The sequence below is a fragment of the Pan paniscus genome, chromosome 3 (assembly GCF_029289425.2).
Source record: "Pan paniscus chromosome 3, NHGRI_mPanPan1-v2.0_pri, whole genome shotgun sequence".
NCBI classification, from domain to species: Eukaryota; Metazoa; Chordata; class Mammalia; order Primates; family Hominidae; genus Pan; species Pan paniscus.
This window is the reverse complement of record NC_073252.2, coordinates 15,690,250-15,703,876: the sequence shown is the minus strand read 5'-3', so window position 1 is coordinate 15,703,876 and position 13,627 is coordinate 15,690,250. Positions and strand designations below refer to the sequence as shown.

At 39.0% G+C, this 13,627-nt stretch overlaps 1 protein-coding gene across 1 annotated transcript in view; it reads right to left on the bottom strand.

Moving 5' to 3' along the window:
- The window catches only part of C1QTNF7 (C1q and TNF related 7), a 106,932-nt gene that overhangs the window by 19,186 nt on the left and 74,119 nt on the right, over positions 1 to 13,627 (bottom strand). The gene's annotated exons all lie outside the window — the stretch shown is intronic.

Here is a 13,627-nt window from a genome sequence, read left to right as displayed (position 1 = left end):
GATTTTGTTTTCTTTGTTCTTTGCTGAATGGATAAATGATTGGGTATTTTTAGAAAATTAATATGTCTTTGTGCCTGTAAAGAACTGATCATAACATCTCAAAAGGCAGAATGATTCTCCAAAGCATATGACTAGTCGTCTATGGTGCAATCAATTTCTTTGTTTCCTTCTGCTATGTATTTCTTATATTTCCTTGGCAACAGCAATATATAATTTATGATGTCATTTATGGAAATTAGACGACTGAAAAAAATCTTGTTTTTGTCTTTATTTTCCTCTCATTCTTCTCAAGCAATGAGAACTCTAATTGAAAGGAATGTTTCCAGAGTTAGTGAAGTGGATGTTGACCACACACTTGACCAACGAGATTGCTGGGCTCCCCGTTCTGACCAGCTTAATTTTGACTTTGGGATCCACTCTCCACACTGGAGGAAATGGTCCTTTGAATTTGTTGGCTTTCCAAAATCTTAATGCCATCACAGGATGGTCAAAACAATGTCTTGAGCATAGAAGCTAGTCATAACTTATTGCTAAATTAGAGTCAGATTTTAATCAGATAAAGTCTCTGTGTCTGTTTTCTCATTTTCAAAATAAGATGGTTGTCCTTGATTATTTCCAGGGTTTCTCATAGTTCTTAATATTCTCGAACCAAATGATGGTGTCTGATGTCACCCATTTACAAGCTTAATTTCAGGTGATACAGCCTTTTAATATGTTCATTTATTTGTTTATAAGCGATAACTTCTTAAGTGGGCTTTTTCCATTATGTCTGCTTTGGAGTAGCCCAGTCTCTTCCAGGGAGCTCAGAAGTGGATGAATTTGTAGACCAATAAAAGAATAGATGCATTCTTATTTTTCTGCCTTAAAGTGTTGATGCAATTTGTGGATATTCATGTTTTCTTTTCAGTGTCATTCACAACTTCTCTAATTTCTCTTTAATGTTGCTTACCACATAAAATAAGTTTTTTTGTATCATTAAAGTATTACAGTATTTTTTCTGTTCTTCAATAAAAATTGGATTTTTTCTTTTTCTTCTTTATTATTTTCATCTCAGATAATTTATTGTAATCTATGTCTTTCTGAACTCATTCTTTTTCCCAGAGAGAATGAACCTTTGAAAATGTCTCTGAGAGTGTTCAGAACCTCAGATGTTGATAAAGCTTGTCAGTGTCTATTTCACTCAGTTATTTTCACATTTAGAAGCAGTGGTGAAGTGATGGGTAGAAAAATATGCTTAAGGAAGTATTGGCTCAGAGTAAAAGTCAGATTCCATTTTTACCTGCCACTCACCCCAAGGAGGGGGTCTTATTTTGTCTTTCCTAGGCAGATAATCTTCCTTTCTCAACTTGTGCTCTTTTTTACCCCATATCTTTATTTACTTTTCAACTGAATTCATTCCATTCCATTCCAATCCCATCAGTGTTCCCAGAGCACCTAACAGTTTGCCGCTAACCTAGCTCTCAAAAAGAAGGTTCAGATTTGTAGCTTTTGTTAGTTTTCTTGGAGTGAATACCCCCGCCATGGTCAATTTCAAGCTAACAATCTGACCTTCACTGAATGCAGAGTTGGAAAGTTATAGAATGTAGAATTGTAGAATTGGCACTTGCTGGCAGGTATAAGCCAGCTCTGCTCACCACTACACACATACATACACACACACTCACACACCATTTTTCTAGGTGGTAGAAGTATTTTGAAAAGAAGGTTCTAGCTGATATGTAATGAGCATGTACAATGTGCTAAGACATGACAAGCATCACTTTCTTTAATCCTCATCATAACCTCTTGAGGTGAGTAATTGTATTATCCTCCTTCTACAGATGAGTAATTTAGACAGTCTGATCCACAGTTGACACACCTAACCACTTACCATATTTCCTCCCTAGGTTGTTGCTAACTTTAAAAGACCATGTTTTTGCATCCAAACAACTTGCAGTTGCATACCCTCTGTTTCTTCCTCCTCCTCTCCATGGGTGCCCTGGGTTCTGTTAGGAATTGAATCTTCTCTTTGTAACCTCAGTGCCTTGCTTATATCATCTCCAGTAGCTGCAAGCCATTACCAACCATGTCTCCCCTATGCCTCTTTCTCCATCTGTTCACATTTATCTTCTGTATGCATCACTTTCTACAGAAAGTCTCCCTGATATTCTCAAGCAGGCACAACCCTGTCTTCTCCTGAACCCTTCTAGCACGTAATTTGGATCTCCCATGCACTTTAGCTCACTGGCTCTTAACTAGATCTACTGAATGAGCATATCAGTAGATTAAGTTAGGCATTAATATTTTTTAAAAGCTCTATGGGTGATTCCAATGGGCAGCCAGGCTCTAGGAATCTTTGCCTTATCTACTCTTGCTCAAATGATGCCTTATCTGCTTGTCCTTACAAACTGGGGAGTTGTAGTGATACAAATCTGGTCTTCTTTGTGTCTCATCCTGTTCTTTTATTTATTACTTCATCACTTATTTATTTAGCTGCTACTATATGTCAGATGCTGAATGCTTGGTCTGGGTATTCAGTAGAGGGCAAACAAAGAGCCATTGTAGAGACAAAGTCTAGTGAGGAAGAGAGATATTTATGAAATAATCACAGAATTGTGCTTAACAGGATATGAATTGGGAATTCCCATCCACTTGGAATTTCAGCTGAGAACACAAAGCAGAGAATGATAGGCAACCAATGTTCATACATCGACTTAGAACTTGTTAAAATCCAGCTGGATCTGACAGTGACCATCAGCCATTTTCAGTCCACATAAAAGAAAACTAGAAATTCAGAAAAGATTAGTGGTTGAAGAGAGGCATCAAGGTAGAGTTGTGGAGAAGGGAGAGGAGTGCAGGGGCAGCTGTTAGAGAGGCAAGAATATATGCACTCCCCAAGAAGGAGATGGTACTGAGGAAGGCAGCTGAGTGGGGCCATCGTGATGGGACTTCCTGAGCCAAGGAGTCCTCCTAGTAGGGGGAGGCCACTAAGAAGTCACTGGGTGTATCACTGAGTACAGAATCTGAGGCTGGTGGGGGGAGCACTGCAAGCTATCAACCAAGGAACACCTTCACCCCGAAAGAGCCAGCATTTGGCTACCTGGAGTGCATAGCAGACATTGGAGCCAGGAGAGGATCATACAAGTAGCACTTACTAAGTAAGAATAATTCAGTCACTTTTTTCCTGATTATTCTACTCTCTGACCTGACTCAAGAGGAGCTGAAAGTGAAAGGAAGTGGCAGGAGATGGGGGAAGAGTGAAAGGGTACAGCATATCCTGAACTACAGCCATGGAGATGGACAAGTATTGTATTGGATATAAAATAGAAAATTTGATTGAGATTTGTCTTTTTAATATCTGAAAATGAGTCACAATTGACTAATAAAATTGTTCATGTAACTGAAAGTTACCAGAAAGCCAAGAAATTTGCCTGAGATGTCATAAAAGGGCAGGGAAGAAAGATCCAACAGAATTTGGCTAGAACAAATGATGGAAGAAAAATGAGGTTATTTTTTATTCATATCATATTAAGGACAGTTAATACCATTTGATAAACTCAATAAGTTTTGGAGAATGCTCTGAAGGAAAAAAATAAAGGATAATTGTGGAGTGTTTAGCCGGACAACCCAGTTGAATCTTGCCTAAAGAACTTGCCTAAATAAGAGAGAACTTGCCTAAAGGAATGACATCTGACCTAAAAGGGGGGGAAACGGTAGGCATGAACCTGGCAGAAGGGCAGGAAAACACATCCAGGCTGAGAGAATGTCATATGCAAAGGCCCTGAGGTGGAAGAGGATGATGCTGAGTGGAGGCCAGTGGGAAAGAGCAAAGGCAGGCATAAGCCTGCAGGGAGGATTTGCCTGGGCCAGGCGGGGCTCTGTTGGCCACGGGAGGTTCTGGTCCTTATCCTGGGGTCAGTAGGTTCCTCAGAAGGGCTGTGAGTGGGATTTCATGAACCAGGCTGTTGACCAGGTAGAGGTGGTGCCTGCCTGCTGCCGCTTTCCTGGCTTTTCAAGCGGACTTCAACCAGCTGAAATGACTCAGTTTGGTTTCTAAACTGAATCTGCTTTCATTGCAGGGAAAGAGGTGGGTTCTTATGAGAAAAGGAGTTTGCATATTTAAAAAAGGCAATTCAGTGACTCATGGAATGAACAAATGTCATTGACCCCTGTGTGTGCCAGGCACTGTGCTGGGCCCTGAACATACAGCTTTGAAAGCGAAGACAGGATCTCAACTCACAGTTCTTACACTGCACTGGGAATTTCACACTGTTAGAGAAGAAGGGATCTCAGAGGTTATCTGCTTGAGTTTCCTGTTTCACAGATAAAAAGCCAGATTCAGTAAGAAGTGACTTGCCCAAATAACCTATTTATGCTAAACCAGAACAGGAACTCAGGTCCCTGCAGGATGGCCAAAAGAGTCTTTGCTCTACAGCCTTCACTGATACCTGGTTTCTACTTCACATGTAGAAGACAATCCAGTGTTTTAATCTACATAAATATCCATCCTTGTGGATAAATGTGAATTAACAATATAGCATTATCCCAGATCATAATACTTTACCTTGCCCAAAATATCACTTCTCATATTTTAAAACGTAAAAAACTTAAAAACTTATAGAAAGTTGGCCAGACGTGATGGCTCATAACTGTAATTCCAGCATTTTGGGGGGCTATGGTGGGAAGATCGCTTGAGACCAGCCTGGGCAATATGGCAAAACCCCATCTCTACAAAAATAAATAAATAAATAAATAAGAAATAAAAAGCCAGCCATTGCTGGAGTGCATGTATAGGCACATCTACTCAGAAGGCTGAGGTGGGAGGATGGCTTGAGCCCGGGATGCTGAAGCTGCAGTGAGCCATGTTTGCACCACTGCACTCCAGCCTAGGTGACAAAGCAAGACCCTTTCTAAAAAGAAAAAAATTATCGAAAGTTTTAAACATGTTAAAAAACAGAGATCAAGTAGATAATGAATTTCCATGTACCCACTGAGCTATTTGGAAATTTAGCATTGAATGGACAGGAAATAATATTAGATGAAATAATATTAGGTTAGGGTAGATATTAGATGAGAATGCATTTTCCCTGATCCTTTGGTCTTCAGGAGGAAGGATTTTCCAAGTAAGCTCTTTTCCTTCCTCACCTCTTGATTTATTCTGCCCTGGGGAAAGTAGGATGAATTATCAGATAGGCAAATATGAAAAGAATAACTAGGCATGTTCAGGTCAATGAACTGGAGCTAAAAAATCTGCCAGATCCCAAGGAATCTGGATTAAGAAGCTCCTTTGCTGTCATATCTGTGCAATATCCTTTTTTTTTTTTTTAAAAAAAAAACAGGTTTATTAGATTATAATTATTAAAATGTAAAATTTACCCTTTTGGTATTAATAGTTTCGTGATTTTTGGCCAATGTATGCAATTGTATAACCACCACTGAAAAAGAGATACAGAGCATTTCCATTCCCTCCAGAATGTTCCCTTATGTCCCTTTGTAGTCAGTCTCCTCCACCCCAGCTGCCTGCAACCTCTGATCATATATCTGTCCTGTAATTTTGCCTTTTCCAGAGTGTCATATAAATAGAATCTTACAATATGTGGGTTTTTGAGGCTCTGTTCTTTCACTTAACATAATGTTTTTGAGAGTCATTCATGTTGCATGTTTCTTTCATCGCTGAATAGTATTCCATTGTATGGTTGTACCACAAATTTTAAATATCTATATCTATATATTTATTAACCATCTACTATGTGCTACCTACAGTGAGTCCTGACCACTTAGTGAAGTAGGTATTATTATCTCCTTATTACAGATGTGGAAACTGAAGTTTCTAAATGAGAGAACTGGCCCAAGGTCACACAGCTACTGAGTGATAGATTTGGCATTCAAATCCAGATTTGTCTGACCTTCAAACCAAGCTCTTGGTTTAGGATGAGGAGAGTGATAGTACTTGGCTCCTTGGATTGTTATAAAAATTAATTGAAATAATCCCCAGAAAATGAGTCCCTGTTGCCTAGCACTTCGTGGGTGCTCCGTAAATATGAAGTGGGTGAACAGTGCTGACATAGCTGCCGCTGCTCTTACCATTGACGTTTGGCTACTGTTCTTTGGTAAGTGCCATTGACTATCCTGGGTTCTCTATGCTCCTCTTGTTTGCACCTGAAAACCATCCGAAGGCCAGAGACCTGGAAGCAATGCCTCCACTCAATGATGCAAACCACTCCAGCCACAGAATTTTGAGAGTGTCTTTGTGACATTATGTAGGCATAAAAATAGTGGTGATTGTAACAATATTGTGCTAATACCTTACATTTATTATTTAGTAGAAAAAGCTCTTCAAATCTCTTTTTTTTCAGTCATCTCGGTCTATTTGAACATTTTGGTGTTTCTAAACATTTATCCTGATAATGGGGGGCCCATGTTCTCTGCTTTGTTTATTGCTAAAAACATGTGAGGCATTTTGTGGGGAGGGTGCCTGAGGACATGAGCCAAGTTCAGGGTCCAGAGCTATATTAGACCCAACAAAGGCAAAGATTTAGCGGCAGGTGGTGCCTCTTGCATACACATTCACTTCCAGCCAAAACAATGTCCTCAGCAGACTCCATCACATTGGAGAGAGAGCTGGGAAATCCAACAATGACTCATAGTTTGCTGGGGAGGAAAGCTGAGCACTGAGGTTTGGTAAAAAAAAAAAAAAAAAAAAAAAAAAAAAAAAGACAAAGCGCTGGAATGTTACCCTAGAGTCTAAACTAGCAGAAATCTTCATGTCTTCTCCCTTCCCACTGACATTTCTTTGTGGAGTAAGACTGCTGACTTTGAAGGACAAAGTCATCATTGTCCAGCCATGTGACCTTGGGCAAATTGCCTTGGGCAAAAGACTCTGAGGATTACCCCTCTGAAACCTTAGTGTTCTCTTCTATAAATTGAAATTTTAAAAATGTCCAAATGAAGTAAGGTTGTTATAAAGTTTGATGAAGTAATGCATCTTGTTGACTGACACATTTGTGCTACTCAAACTCAAAAAACGTTGATTTCTGTTGGTGCAGGGAGGAGCAGATTTAAGTTAGAGGCATTCCTTTTTCTTTCAATAGTGTTTAGAGTTTACGTTCTTGTTGGGACTAGGAAATGCATGTCTTTGGATGCACTTTAGATCTGTGTTTTCAGGATAATCTCATCTACGTGATCAGAAACACTCTCCTTAGGGACCGAACTTCTAAGCAATTTCTTGAAAACTGAAGGATGACTATAAGGTGTCTGAGAAAATAAGTGCCAGGATGGAATAAGTAGTTTTTTCATGGAGAGCTAATGGTTTCAGTGAAAGCCTGGCATTGAGAGAGAACAAGGCACCTTGGAGAGTGAGAAAGCTGGGGAGGCTGGAGAAGAGTGAGGAGGAAGAAGGATGGGGGGTGGAGCCCGTTGTGGAGGCTGTGGATATTGAGGCTAAAGCTTTCTTGGGGAACTTAGACTTTATCTTCAGGGCATTAAGAAGCCAGTGAAGAGTTTGCCAGTGATGAGAATCGTATATGACTCCTATTAATAGATAGATTTCTTGGACTGCTATCTGGAGAAAGGATGGGAGGCAGCAAAAATGAAGCACACTTGGGCAAAGATAGGTAAGAAAACCACCCCACCACTGGCAAGGATTCTAATATAGTAGGATTCTAGAAGATTAGGCACAGATTTGGTTTGTTTGGTTTTTGTTTGGCCATGTGTGTGTATGTTTGTGTGTGTGTGCATATATGTATGTGATTTCCTTCTAATATTTTTCCTATTCATAGTATATATACTTTTTGATCAAAATACATATGCTATTTTTTAACCTCATATATTGTCTATACTTGTCCTATGGAACTATTTGTATTTTATTTTAAATATACGCTCACAAAATATCAGGAGGAAAAGGTAGGAAAACAAGAGTAAATAATTATTTATTTAGTTCTATTTCTCAGAGCTATACCACTGTTACCACTTTAGTTTCTTTCTTTCTGTTATTTTTGTTCTCTCTGTGTATGCATAGGTCTTCTGTTCAAAGATCTGTAATAGTACCTATACACTGTTGCTGTGTGCTTTTTTTTTAACCTAATATTATATCATAAGTGTTTTTCCCCTGTTATGTTTTGGAGCCATTAATGGCCAAACAATATCCATCAAGTAGTTGTACAATAATTTATTTAACCCCCTTCTCTCCTATTAGGGGACAATTAAGCTGTTTCTATTTTTTCCTAGTATAAATGAGATTACATTGAAAGTTTTGTGCATAAGCCTTTATCCCTATTTAGGATTATTTCCTTAGGATAGATTCCCAGAAATGGAATTATTGGATCAAAAGGTCTGTATGTTTTATGTCTTTTTTGGTACATGCTGCCAAACTGCTTTCCAAAAGGTTGTGTGAATTTACACTGCCCTGTCCCTGTATAAAAACAAAATCCTGGGGAATGTAAGTTCCCCCACAGCCAGGCACCTTTTGTCCCTGGAACACAGACAGAGCCACAGAATCTCAGATTTGGAAGTAACTTTAAAGGTTAGTGAAGCTAACCTCTGCTGTGAAGAGAACGTCAAAGCTTGTTCCACAATGGTATTGGCATTTGTGCCATTTTTGTGTTGGGTGGCATCTCCGTGGTCATTTTGCATAAATGCCCCCAATTCCCTACACAGTCTCAGCCAGGGGCTCTGGGCAGACTCTGTGCTGAGGGCTCTGCATACACCAACTCAGTCTTTCTACAACCACAGGAGAAGGTTACTGTTATTATTCTTTGCATTCTTCAGATGGAAAAACAGGCAGAAGAGGTAAATAACTTGCCTGAGGCCATGTGGTCTTAGGACACTTAACTACTGTATTTTACTACCTCTTTTTAGTAAATACCTATATAACTAAAGAGAAATAAGCACTACAAAGGAGAAGAGGGGTTGGTGAAAGAGATTAAAAAGAGTGCCTACTGTGGTTTGGGAGATCAGCGAAAGTCACTCTAAGGATGAGATACCTGGGGATACCTGAGGATGACTTAGCCAGGTGAAGATGGGATAAAAGCCTCACAGGGAGGGAGAACAGTATGTGAGAGGGCCCTGGGGCAGGAGAGGACTTCGGGAATTATAGTAACTGAAAGGACAATGGGTTGGAACTTATAAGACAAAATGGCCTGTAAGAAAGGAGGTCAGAAAAATAGTAGGGGTCAAGTCATTTCAGGGCCTGAAGAGGTTGGCTTTTATCTTAACAGCAGTGGGGTTCCATGAGAGGGTTAGAGGAGAACATGATCTTTGTTGTGCATAAAACAATGATGGAGAAGGTATTAGAGAGGGCTGGGGAGGGGAGGTGGGAGCAAGTTGGGAGGCTGATGCAGCTGAGTGGGCAAAGATGATCATGGCTGATCACTGTGGCTACAAAGGATAACGAGAGAAGTGGAGAGATTTTCAACAAACTTTTGTTTAAGAGCTGATGGGTAAGATGTAGCCTCTTACAGGAAGCCTTTTGGGCACTTGTCCATGCGGGCTTATCCTGATGAACCTTCTCTCTGGTCCCATGGTAATCCCCAGTGTTGGAGATGGGGCCTGGTAGGAGGTGTTTGGGTCACGGGGATGGATCCTTCATGAATGGCTTAATGTTGTCCTCACAATAATGACTGAGTTCTTGAGAGATCTGGTTGTTTAAAAGTATGTGGCACCTCTTCCCTTCTCTCTCCCACTTGATCCATGTGGCCCATTTCCTCCTTTGCTTCCTGAGGCTCTCACCAGAAGCAGATGCCAGCACCATGCTTTTTGTACAGCTTGCAGAACTGTGAGCCAATTAAACCTCTTTTCTTTCTTTCTTTTTTTGAGACGGGGCCTTTCTTGATCATGGCTTACTGCAGCCTTCAACTCTTGGGCTAAAGCCATCCTCCTACCTCAGCCTCTCAAGTATCTGCAATCACAGGTGTGTGCCACCATATTTTTAGAGACAGGTTCTCACTATGCTGCTCAGACTGTTCTTGAACTCTTGGACTCAAGTGATCCTCTTGCCTTGGCCTTCCAAAGGCATGGAATTACAGGCATGAGCCACTGTGCCTGGTCTCAACCTCTTTTCTGTATAAATTACACAGCCTCAGGATCTCTTTATAGCAATGCAAGAATAGACTAACATAGTCACATGTTTCATGAGTCCTTTTATATTAAATGTTCAGAATAGATAAATCCATAGAGACAGAAAGCAGATTGATAGTTTTCAAGGGCTCAGGGGAGTGAGAAATGGGGAATAGCTGCTTAGTAGTATGGGGTTCTCTGCTGAAGTGATGAAAATGTTCTGGAACTTGATATAGTTGGTGGCTGCACAAGATTGTTAACGTTCTAAATGCTGCTGAATTGAACATTTTAAGGTGGTTCATTCTACATTATGAGAGTTTCATTTCAATAAAAAAATTTAAAAAGAATACATGGGAATGAAATGCACTAGTTTCAGGTCCTCATTTGTTAACTGAAGGACAGAGAAAGAATAAAAGGTGGGTATTTAGCTAAATTTATAATTTTTAAAATTTCTTTATAACATAAAAGATCTGGAGGAAAAGAAAAACCATCACTACTTGGGCTATCCCTGAAAAATCTTTTGTATAGGGAAATGCAGCTAAGACTAGAGAGAATGCAATAGACAAGCAAGAAGGTAGTGTTGGCTGTTGGCTGCACTTCAGCTGATTTTTCTTTCAAATGAAGCCTCTGACTTTTAACATAAGAGGAAGGACTTCAAGGTCATGAGACTCAATTTGGTGTGCTGCGGCCACAGTTCCTATGTTAAAATCAATGCAATAATGCAATGCTAACCTGAGATCTAACAAACTGCAGAAATTGGCTTCTTACAATTAGTCTGTCTTTCCTCAGATGGAAAAGGGGTTGTCTGAGACATCAGAGCACTTCAGGGTCAAGGACTGAGTCCCTACAATCAAGGCAGGGTCGAGTATCATGGAGACAGCTGGTGCCTCTAGTGAGTGGTTGCCCAGGTTACAGGTAAGGGGAGCTAAGGAACCTACCCTACTGAGAGGCCCCTGTATCCTGCCTGGTCCAGGCACTGTGCACGTGTCAGCATGGTCAGTGTTCAGGATCACCTCTAAGTGGGGGTTGGTTTGCCTGCACTTTGTAGTGGAGGAAATGGAATCTCAAATGAGGAACATGCCTAAGGTAACAGAGGGAGTTGAACTGAGCTGGTATTCCAACCCTGTCTGCCCAGTGCCAGAGCCTATGTTCATGGTAGTGCCTCTAGTTCTAAAACAGAGCCTGGCATGTAGAAAGTGCTGGATATATATTTGTTCAATAAATTAATGAATAATAGCAAATGAAATAATTTCTAATCGCTTATTAGTTTGGTAAAGATGCAAAAAATTAAAACCAGTTAAAGAGCAGGCACATTTATAGATTGTTCATGCAAATATAAAGTGGTATAAACTTTTAGGAGTGCAAAATTTATATTGGCAAATATATACATAGAGTCTGAAAATTGTGCAAACCCTTTTTCCCCAACACTTTCACCCTTAGGATGTAATTTGAAGACAACAATTTTTAAAAAGTACTCAAAGCTCTATGTACAACACTGTTAATCACAGTGTTACATTTTTTGATGTTATAAATGATTTGTTCTATAATTAAAGATTAGTTAAATCAATGCACATCAACAAAAGGACTGTTTTCCAGTTCTTAAAAATCTGTGTACTAAAAGAACATTTAATGACAAAGGCAAATATTTTTTAACATATTGCTTAGGGGAAAAAGGAGGCTACCAAATAGTGTCTCTGGTTTGTAACATTTATTCCAGTTTAAAAATAATATATACAGGCCAGGTGCTCAAGCCTGCGTTCCCAGCAATTTGGGAGGCCGGAGTGGGAGGATCGCTTGAGCTCAGGAGTTTGAGACCAGCCTGGGCAACATAGTGAGAACCCATCTCTAATATATATATATATGCATCAAATAAAAAAAATGAGAAGGCCCAATACCAAAATATTAATGTAGCCATATTGCTATACAGAGAGGTTATGGGTGATTTGTATTTTCTAATTTTATTTCTATTGTATTTTCCAACTATTTTTCAATGGGAAATAAGCATATTCCTTTGGTCTTAGAAACAAGTCAATAAATGCTACATAAAAACAAAACAAACTTGCTCTACTCATCTAATGAACAATATCTTGTGTGGATGAAAATAAATGTCCTTTTTCTTAAAGAAATAAATAATTGATAATGTAAAAGAGTGTCTTTGAATATTTCTCTTAGTGTATTTTCTATTTCTCCTCCTCCTCTTTTGTTTCTTATCTTTTTGGTTCCTCAATGTACAACTCTAGCTCCTTCTCTTCCTGGTGCCAACCTTAAACACCTGGTTAATGATCTGAATTCTCTCCTTCTGTGCTTTCTCATTGAGGAGTTTGAAAGCAAAGAGTCTTGGATTTTAGACATTTGGGAATGGCCAAGATTTTGGACTTGTTTTGTGAAAAGATGTATTTGTTCAGTTGAGCAAGTGTGAAGCAAATGCTTTCAGCATGTCTATTAATCTTAGCGGTCTGAGTGATGTAAGGGTATGCACACTCATGTTTTATGATGTTTGGTTTCATAAAAATATGTTTGGTTTCAAGGCATTGGCCTCTATTCTCTGTTGACTAAGAACAAATTTGGAGTAAGGAAGGCATCTTGAATTTTATCCCAAACCTAGTTTGTTTTTTAATCATCAACTGGAACTCTATGATGGCTATGACTAACACATTTTGTGAGTTCATGAAAACATTTACTTTAATAGAAAAAAAATAGAACAACTCTAGAATCAGAGTGACTGATGCTATGTTTTGCCAAAGGATTCTTGCTGGAAGGTTCTACTGAGAGTTTTGAGGGCTGTTTCTGCTTATCACACTGAGGAGAAATGGAGAGATTCTAAATTTAGGTCACAGATTCTAAATAGAAAAGGAAGCAAAACAAATGGATATTCTAGTCAGGTTGGGGAACTGAAGCCTGATTTATAACCACCGAGATGCAGGCAGAACTCTCTTTTTGTCACACCAGAGTTAATAATGTGTTGAATGGAAGAAAATGTGTTTGTACACCCAAAGCCCTATTAGTGTGTTCTTTAGCTTTAATCAAGCTGCAGAACTATGAGATGTCATTGGGCAATGCTTAGGTTATAGTGTGTGTAAAAGTCCTGACAGAAAATGTATGCATATGATTTTGTAAGGAGAAAAATAAAAAGAAAGAAACCCTCTACATTAAAAAAGACCAGAAAGAAATATCATGAAATGTTACTTGTTTTATGTTATGATCACAGATTTGTTTGTTGTTCTCTCCCTTTCTGTATTTTCTGAAATTCTTAATGATCATGAATTTTTAAAATAATAAATAGTTTATTTATTCATTCAGCACATAGCTTCCAATCATTAAGTTTGAGCTTCAAGGATGATTAAACTATTTATCTGCCCTGAAGAAGCATACAGAACTCTAGGAGAGACAGAAATCGACACAAAGTGAATAGCTGCCATGAGTGAGCAACGCTTGAAGTCTAAGTGTGAATCAAAAAGATAGTGCCCATTATACCTGTGTGCAGAGTCAAAATTTAAAAACAATTAAATACACATTGTGATGACAATGTTCCATATACATGAAAGAAAAAATATTGTCTCTTTGACTCTAGGTTGCTCTCTCCAGTTACATTTGT